Here is a 9,019-nt window from a genome sequence, read left to right as displayed (position 1 = left end):
TCCAACTACGCATTATAGTGACTATTATACTCGAAGAGTAGATTCTCATTACATAAGATGGAACACTTAAATCTAATGATCCACTTTAGAGTAATTGATTGAAATAAAACGAATGCACACTTGGTAATTTGTATGTAGGTTAAATAAAATATTTGTCCTCTAGACATTCTTATGGCTAACTCACTCAATGACTTCAATAGCAGAAGCCCGATTCATATTTTCATTTCTTGTTATGAAACGGTTATGGATATCATGTCAGTTGTCGACAGAAGATTCTGGCGCCCAACGTGGGGCGCACCACTACCTTTTCATAATTATAATATACCTACAAATGTTATTGTCTTATTTTGGATGTAGCTAATACCTTTTTAAATATGCAATAAGCCAGGCTACCTTAGCTCCTAGGTGCTACATTTATCATACTTTAAGCTCACTAACGACGCTAAGGGGCGGGCGGTTATTTAGTAGATATTGTTAAACTAATTTGTTAAAATATGTCTGCCTCTCGAACTTCATGCGCTTAATGTTTAAATAAGTGACTTGATATTTATCTATTATCTCGTCTGTGCTATGTCACATCAGAATAGCATTTAGACACATGAACGAAAAATTACATTTGCATATGTTACCAACGCGCACCCGTAGTAACGTCCGAAAGCTACTCCCAGACAGTCCAGAGGCCACTTCTTTCTTTGTTCTTCCTTACAATATTTTGTTTGCCTTCCCCTGAATGCGGCCGTAAGTATTTGTGTCCAGCTGATGAATGGCCTCTCCTGAATGAAGTTTGCCGCAAGTCCCAGCGGTGGGGCTCTGGAAATGCTATAAAGGGTAAGGGGACTAGATTTGCTCAAGACATACTTTTATCTGCATTTGATTTTTAAACAACGGATGAATGACTGACCCTAAGTGAAGTTTGCGTTGAGTCCTAGTGATGGACTCTGAAAACATAAAAAGTCGTAAAAGAGATGAGTATATCTGTAATGCTTAAAAGCGTAAAAGCAATAAGAGCTAAGTACAAATTTGATGTTTTAATTAAGTGGAGTTTTGAAATGTACGCACTTTGAAATATCACCCAATTATAGATTTTAGATTAGATAACATTTTTTTAGTAAGATGTAATTGTAACGTAACAGTTAGTAAAAAACAGAAGACCGTTTCATCGTTAAAATTAAAAGATAGAATTTTATGCTTATGTGAATAATAATACTATTTATTATTGAAGTCGTTGCATTTTAACAGAGCATGAAAATATTTTAATGATTTATATTATAAGGTCAGCAGAGATTATTGTGTCAGTAGGGAAAATTTTCAAAATAACAAGAAACTGTAAGTACAAAACTAAAATTGTAAGTACAGATGACACCGAACTTTTATGAGGTGGACTAAATTTGCAACGGATAATTAGCATTACATACCACTATATATAAATTAACTTAAAGTGAAAAGCTGTAGACAACTCACAGACGTAATACCCTCAATTGAATTATTTAACTGACAAATCCGAATATTAAAATCACAAAACTTTATTTTTAACTCAAAGTAGGTTACACTAATAAACACATACCAACAACTCCCAAAGCGTTCGTGTTTTATTAACAATACCACTCAACGGGGTTTCTGCGTGTTGGCCTGCCCAATTAGTTTCGGATATATGTCAAAGGTGCTCGTCAGAGCAGTTTCCCCACACAAAGCATTTTTTGGTGAAGTGATCCTACCTTTTGATTGTAGGTACTGTATCTGAATCACTTGCCTAGAATGTGGCGTATTTTTCAAAAATCGTACTCTAGTTTTTACTTTCAAATTTCACCACTGTACCTGCTGATTTATCTGTCAAATTCTAAGTTGCAGTTGGTGATGTGCTTAGATAAATCTAATAAATAACTGTCTATAGTAGGAGTACTGTATACACAGTAGCAAAAAAATAAGTGTTGCCAGGGAGGTTTTGGGATTATACTGAGCAACTTTTACTTTGGGACCAACCCCGAAATCGCGAAAAAAAATTTGGCTGTTTCATACATTTTAGCTGGTCCATTTTCTATGGGAGGGTAATTTCTTTTTCATGATTTCTGCAACGGCAACGTGAATGCACTTTTTTTGCCACCCTGTATAGGCAAACTAAAAACGTTTTGCAAGTAGTGGTAGTATAACTTTCGGCACAAGTTATTTGGAGTGAAAACAACTGCCTCAATAATTCTCAGTATGCAACTTGAACTTAGCATCTAGAGGGTTTCTAAAATGTTCAGTGTTAAATAATTAATAAGACGAAAAGAAAAATGTCTTAATATTATTTAAAAAAACTTAACAGCGATAACATACATATGTATTTCGAGACACAATGTAGTATCATGTAAACATAACCGTCATTTTAATAGAACAACAAGTCAAAAGCATTATAAAACCTAAACAATTCAAACACAACAACGTTGTCAGACACAAAAACTTCCGCTATTTAAGACAACAAAAGCGGAATAAAAATGCCCAAATCATGGACTGACAAAAAAACCTACGACAATCAAAGTTTTTCCATTTTCGCTGTGCAAACGGCGAAGTGTGGGTGTTTAGGGTCTCTGAAGATGTTCCGAAGTTTGAATGACGATAGGCCTTGGGCGTTGAATAAGAGTGGGAAAATATCGATTGTGAGGAAACGGCACGGTCGAGTGAATGAATTGAACGTTAACTGAATTGGCGGGTGATAAGAGGTTTAATAGAACTCTGGAAATGGGAAAGTAAATCGTTTTCAAACACTTCGAAGTGCTAATGACTAGAGTGTAGAGAGAATTTTTAAACGGCTAAAAGATTTTTGCTGCTGGGCAAATACCTTCGACGGAGATATAAATATTATTTCTGGCGAATTTTGATGCGCTGCTTTAATATTCTGGTTTTCGATCTTCTTGTGCGTGGTCATCAAGCATTAAATAATATTTCTGGAACACTACGATCATATGAGATATGGAGTACAGATGTACAGATTTATGTATTTTATAGTGTTAATCTAATTTATGCAATAAAACTCGACTGGAAACTAAGCAAAGCAACAGTGCAAAACAAAGTAGTCGACTTGGTAATTAAGCCACCAAGTAGCGAATACAGAAACCCGTTTCGAAATCTAGGATGCTACAGATTGGATCCTTTGAAAATTAATTGGAGATCGCGAAAGGATTTTAGTGCCATCTGTTCTAAGACCTCTTCCTTAGTCGGGAAACCCATATTAATTTTGTAGTACTTGATAATGTACAGAGGACGCAGTTCGGGTGAATTTAGTCTTGGAATTGCATACCGACGACCGATCTGGCCTAGTGGGTAGTGACCCTGCCTGTGAATCCGATGGTCCCGGGTGGTTCGAATCCCGGTAAGGGCATTTATTTGTGTGATGAACTGAAATATTTGTTCCTGAGTAATGGGCGTTTTCTATGTATATGAATATGTAAAAACTGTATAAGTATGTATATCGTCGCCTAGCAGCCATTCATTTTCTGTTTCTCAAACCTCAAAAACGTCATCTTTTTCGGTACTATTAATGTAAATTAAAATTAAATTAAATAATTATTTATTTCAGAAATTCAATTTCCATAACATATTAGGAACTTATTAGTAAAAGACCAACAAACCACCAAAGTTTGACGAAACTTTCAATTATACACAATACACAATCATATGCTTCGTTAATTTAACGAAATTTTTCAATCTTATTGTTAATGATGTTTACGAATCTCAATATTCTCAATAGAACATTTTTTCATGTCCGTGGATAGAAAACAAATCTCTAACCAGTATATTCTGTCATGTACTAACAGTTACAACAACTTGATAAAAATTGTTGTAAGTATCTTAATAATACCAACATTAAACCGGCATGAAATGAAACTAAAATTAAATAAACATTTACTTCATCTATTAAAAGCTGAAAATATATATTTATTTACAATAAAACATTCGTTTGCTCCGCTAATTATTAATTCTTCTACTTGATTAATTCACATATACCTTTATCCCGGTAATTGACACGGACTAAAGACGTCACTCGCCATTCATTGCTCAGAAACAGATCCGTACAAAGGCCCAAATTTGAGCTCTCACAAAGGCTTCCAGGGCATTGAGCATTGAGCACTGAGCTGTACAAATTGGCCCTCAGTGTGATCGACAGTTTAGTATTTATACTGTAAAATGAACGATAAAGTCTATTCAATTACCTATCTGTAATTTCAAAGATTTAAATATTATTATTTTTTTTGCCAAAGAAGGATAGATATGATAGATAAGTTTTTAAGATTGATTTTGCTTTTCTTTGCCTTATTGTTTTTTTTTAAGTTTTACTATTAGCGTGAACTAGTGCGACATATTATTATTTAGGCTTAGCATAGTAAAAACTTGCTTAGTTTGTGAACTTACTTTTTTTTCGGATAATATTTTAAATATTGAAACCAAAGTCTGTTAGGAATACAAATTAAAACTATCCTGTTCACGGCACCAAAATCAAAATAACATTGGTTCGTTAATTTATTTTATACTCAACGCTTATTTTCTTCACATATATTATTTTCATTACTTTCGAAAAAGCTATAAAAATGTTGTATTAAAATAATTAAGCTTTTATTGAACAAGAACTTGAATTTGAAATATTTTTTCTTCTTTCTTTTTCAAGTAACAGTAGTAACGATCAGTGCATATTATACCGCCTTCATAAAACCCCTAGTCTTCTCTTAAAGCTATTGGATCGGTCCAAACGAAATCTCGATCACATTAACAGATTACGGGACCGAGCCCAAAACCGAGCATTCCCATACCGAATCAGTTTATAGCAACCCCTGCTAACACGGACTGTTATTTCGAGAGCGTAATTCTAAACAAAGAACCTATTCCGATAAATGGAATTCCAGGATATAATACCGGTTTGCTGGTTTGTAAAACCAAAATTTTCTTGCTTGCTTGGTAGCTCTATTAGTCTAGACTAATTGACAGTTAATTCAACCAAAATATTTCCCACTATTGCAAATTGGACTGTATTTTAAATAGTAGAAAATATTGTAATAATTTAAGTTGTAAAAAATGCTATGCCAAAAACGAAATCCTGTGCTTACAAATATATTTTAGGTGCAGTAATTTCCAAATAATTACTAACACATTTTTAATCAGTTAAGTGAGGCTTATAGACGTACAGTCAGCAAAATGATTAGCTTTGCTAACTGTACGTGACAGTAACAAAAATATAATGAGTTCAAATGCAGAATATAAGTTTTTAGTATATTAAGTGAAATCTCTAAGCTACCTTTCAACTACCTTATCTACTAATCACTTGCGGTCAACTAAACAACTTCCGTTTCGTAACGAAGAATGCAAATATAGTATGTGTGTGATTCATATTGTAGACATATTACCGGCATGGAATGCATTTTGATAAGGTCATCAGAAGATGGATGCTGTTCCAAAAATTAAGAGACTTGACAGTTTTGTTTCCTGAAGACCAGCACAATCGTAAAAGAATGCTGGTTGCTAAATGTCTGAACCATGAATCAGGCATTTTAACTAAAAACAAATCTAAATTTTCCGGTCGTTTTCTAAAAGTTCCGATCCAATGTCCAGAATATGGCGCGCGCCTTTGTCCAGCTAATTGGGCGGGTCTGATTGCACTGATGCACCAGGATTCTCGCATTTGCTTCATAAACGTTCCTGTTCGTTCACTCATTAGGCCGCCAGGCTTGTTTGGCTTAGAGAGCCAACGTTTGCTATTTTCGTAGACAATTTAATTGTATTTGAAAGTTCTGTAATTAGGTACTGACACATAAGATTGTTCATTTCGTGTATGTTGTCACGCTATTTGTTAATAGCACGAAGTAAGCAATTGGGTTATTTTTCAACCTAATTGAAGAAAGAGGACGACTTTTTCAATTGCAGTTTTTTTATTTAGTTGCCAATTAGCAAAAAAACGCGATTAGTAGTCACTTTATTAGCTACAGCTTCTTCTTTTAACTCTATTTCTATGACAAAACTAAACTATACGAAAATGAAGGTACACAATCAAGGGCATAAATATATGAACACAGTCAAGGGCATAAATATATGAACATTCCCAAAGTTTCAAAAATAAGTGTACGCTCTTACACGTTAGACAATAAAGTCGTGTTAACACGTTTTTGAGCCATTTGTTCGATATTTTTGCCTTCGACTGTACATATCATGAAATTTTTAAACATACAGCAAAACCAAATGAAATAAATCCCCAGTTCTCTATTCGGGTGGAAATCAATAAAAGATCCAAATAACCCAAAAAACAATATAAATAACCCTTTGTTACCCCAACGAATGTCCAGTCATTAACAATATGTACGTGCAAGAATTCTCATTACGGTGGCTTTTGGGGCCTGGGGGCCCAAGGGACTCGGGCTTGGGGGACAGTCAAAGGGTTGAGGGGTAGGGACTTAAATCTAACGTTTTGTTTGACTTGATGGTTAAAAGTTGGGATTAGGATTTTGGATTATGTCGTAATTTAGGTTGAAGTAGATAGTTTCGGGTTTACATTGATTTTTGATGACAGTTTCGGTTGAGATACCTACTTACGAACCAAGTGGAGTTTATAATAATCCGTGATTAATACGGCATAATGCCGGGATAACGCGAGGAAGAAGAAGAACATTTTACACAATTTCCTTTTTTTGCTGAGTGACCAACTCACAATTTTGCATCAAAAATTTGATTGGCTTCCATTCTTAAATCAATCTTCGAGTCAAAAGGACCACTGTAAAAGCAAATTCCATCATACTCATTTAAATAATCGCCATTATATATTCAATAAATCGCCATTTTTATAATTCGTGTAGGTACATACACAACTGAATAAGTAGATTATTAAAACGCTGGTTGACATTGCCAAGAAAGATATATATATAACATTTTAATGATTAATTTAACCACAGGTCAAACCTAATATATTAGCAGGTATTAATTAAGCAATAATGTTTTACCTAAAACATGTTGAAAAGTAATTTTGATGTCCGTAATGTTTTGTGTTAATTTTTTTTGTATTCAATTATCACAAATGTTTCTTACAGAATATTTTTCATAAATTAACAGTTAAAATTACCATTTTATTTCATACTACACATTGTAATATTTACCTTAAAGTTCAATATTATTATCTCAAATGCTTCAGTCAGTTCTTTTTGTACAAACTCCACAAATGGTTTTTTTTATGAAACAAAAGCGTACGTTTGCCATTAACCGAATCTTTATGACACAAAGTTCCTCACACGATGCATTGCTTTTAGCCAACTCTCAAGTTATAAGATCTTTTGAACGTAAATAATATGAGCATAGTACCGTAGATGTTGCTACGAAACTTTGCTACGACGTAGGGGCGTAGCAATTATCTTGATTGGTTACTGCCTATGTTTTGTTTGTAGATTTAGAAATGTGAAGAAAAGCTAGTACAACAATTCATTAGATGATTACATTTTCTTGCTTGGAGCGTTAGTCGTAATAAAGTTAGCAAGAGGAAAAAAGAAAAGAACATGTAGTTTAATTTTTATACTCTCAAAATAAATAAATAAATGTTCACTTAAACGTGACAAAATTATGAGATTAATTTACTTTATTAAATATTTTTAATTGCATTTATTTATCAACATATTTTGATTTAAATTACGCTCTAAAACACAACGATATCCTTGTTTTATACAAACCACAGCCTGTCTAAAAGTGGTTTGGATAGTAATATCTTATTATGTCCAATAATCAATATTGCGAGACATATAGATGGGTTTTCTACATAATCTATCCAATTTTGATCATCAAAGTTAGCCAAGCGTTCCATACCATAAAACAGTACCCGAATATGAAAGCCGACCTTTGAGCTCTGATCAATAGACTTATACCTAGGTATATATGAAATATAATAGCGCCATGAAATCCTGCCTCAATAAAGGGTTGCCTACTCCATATACAATATTGAATAGGCAATACAAGTTTGGACATAATATTGTAAACTCCGAAGTGTACTGTGAACAAGATATCAAATGTAGTAGCGCCTTCATCGTACAACGTTGATAATGGCCGCCTGTCACACCGTTGATTAGTTAGCATTTTTTGTAGTTTATGGTGACAACACAATTTTATCGTCATGAGAAAGCAGGGAACCTGAATGTGGGCATTTCTATTTAAAGTTGTATTTTAGATTTTCCGTACCTAACGGAACCCTTATAGGATCACTCGTGTGTCTGTCTGTCTGTCTGTCTGTCCGTCTGTCACAGCCTATTTTCTCCGAAACTACTGGACCAATTAAGTTGAAATTTGGTATACATATGTAAGTTTGTGACCCAAAGACGGACATGTAACGTAAACAAATGAGTTTTAAACATGGGGGCCACTTTTGGGCGGTAAATGAGGAAATTAAAAATAAAGTTTTTCAAACTATATCGTGTTACATATCAAATGAAAGAGCTCATTGTTTGAATCTCAAATATTTTTTTTTTATAATTTTAGGAAAAAGAATTTAGAAGTTATTCAAGAAAATAGGCAAAAAATGACACTTCCCCCCCTTTATCTTCGAAACTACAGGGTCTAAAATGTAAAAAAAATATACACAAAATAGATATTAACCTATAGATTACAGGAAAACGTATTGAAATATGCAGTCAAGCGTGAGTCGGACTTAATTACTTAGTTTTTGATCCGACCCCTACGGGTTTTTTAAAGACATTTCACTCCCGTTTCATATAAAAAATACATTGTTTAAATTGTGTAATGTATGGAACCCTTGGAACGCGAGTCCGACTCACACTTGGCCGGTTTTTCAACTCAGAATCACTAGCTCTTTCGATCCTAATACGAGAAAAAGTGTCCCCAAAATTTCATAAGTACTATTTTTTTCGTCCGCTTTAGTAGGTCATAGAAGGTTCTATAGAAAATCGTAACAGAACGGACCAAAATTTTTGGGGACACTTTTTTTCTCAGTAAAAATGGAAAAAGCTCATAATTCGGAGTAGAAATAATGTAAAAAAATCCCATTTCTAATACAAAATTTTTT

This window comes from Cydia strobilella, chromosome 16, assembly GCF_947568885.1.
Source record: "Cydia strobilella chromosome 16, ilCydStro3.1, whole genome shotgun sequence".
Classification (NCBI taxonomy): Eukaryota; Metazoa; Arthropoda; class Insecta; order Lepidoptera; family Tortricidae; genus Cydia; species Cydia strobilella.
This window is presented reverse-complemented; position numbering follows the sequence as displayed.